Here is a 1,569-nt window from a genome sequence, read left to right as displayed (position 1 = left end):
GTGTAAATAAAACTTCCTAAAGTATTATTTCTAAAAAAATCCTCATATCATTTAGGTAAATGATTTTTTTTACCTAAATTATTTTATAAATAAAATTATTTTATAAATAAAGATGAACTCTTTACAGTTCACCAGTTAAGACTTTATTCCCCCAGGTGTGCATCTGAGAAGTGTGTATATGTATTATACACGTGGGTTGAGGTTCACAGGCTGAGGTCTCTGAAAAATTGCACTGGTGATTAGAGGGAGCTGGTAGGTCTGTGCTGTCCAACACAGTGGCCACTAGCCATGTGAGGATGTCAAGCTCCTGAAATGTGGCTATCTGAATTGAAGTGTTGTGTAAGTGTAAAGTATGTGCTGGAGTTTGAAGACTTAGTACCAAAAAAAGAATGTAAAGTATTTCATTGATAATTTGTGTATCGATTACATGTTGTAGTGATGATATCTTGGATTTACTGGGTTAAATAAAATACATCGTTGAAATTACCTTCCCATGTTTCTACTTTTTAAAAAATGTATATTCTAGAAATGTTTAACTTATGTCACTTGCATTTGTAGTTTGCTTCATATTTCTTCTATTGGATAGCAGTAGTCTACGTAGTAAGCTTAATGTGATCTTTCAACATACAAGGCCTGACAAGTAAGTTCATGACCTTACCACCATGTGCTTATGTTGGCAGCACTGTACAAACAACTCATAAGGTTTCATAACCTTGGTATATCAGTCTCTCACAGTTGTGTTTGTGTTGACATGTGGCATTACCTCACTGAGTGGCATTCATTATTGTTCCCAAGAATTTCAGAGCTTGAATTAGCGTAGTGAACAAACATTCATAAATTTCTTGCAAAACTTAGCAAAAAGTGAAATCAGGGACATACTAGTCCAAGTTTATGGGGATAATGTCATGAAGAAAATGGCAGTATACAAATGAATTAAATGCTTATCTGAGGAGGAGAGAAAAAACATCGCTGATGAAGAAAGGCTGGGCAGCCAATAATGAGCAGAACTAATAAAATCATTGCAGAAATGTATCAAATTGTGCATCAGAATTGTTGGTTGACTGTGAGCAGAACAACAGATCAAGGAAACATCAATAGAGAAACCAAACTCTTAAGTGAGAATCTTTTTTTGTTGTTGTTAGAGACAGAGTGTCACTTTATTGCCCTCGCTAGAGTGATGTGGTGTTACAGCTCACAGCAACCTCCAACTCCTGGACTTAAGCAATTCTCTTGCCTCAGCCTCCTGAGTAGGTGGGACTATAGGTGCTCACCATTAACACCAGCTGTTTTTTTTTGTTTGTTTGTTTTTTTGCAGTTTGTCTGGAGCTGGGTTCAAATGCGCCACCACCTTCGGTATCTTAAGTGAGAATCTTAGCATGAGGAAGGTGTGGTTCTTGTAGTTTTTAGCCAGTAAACAAATAACTGTATTGGAATACCCTCCCTACTCACTTAGTATTGCCCCCAGTGAGTTTTTTCTTTACCTGAAGATAAAAGAAAGATTGAAAGGACATTTATTTGTTATTTTTGTTGTTATTTGTTTGTTTTGAGACAGAGCCTCAAGCTGTCCCC

This window comes from Otolemur garnettii, unplaced genomic scaffold, assembly GCF_000181295.1.
Source record: "Otolemur garnettii isolate 467f Iridium unplaced genomic scaffold, OtoGar3 scaffold00010, whole genome shotgun sequence".
Taxonomy (NCBI): Eukaryota; Metazoa; Chordata; class Mammalia; order Primates; family Galagidae; genus Otolemur; species Otolemur garnettii.
This window is presented reverse-complemented; position numbering follows the sequence as displayed.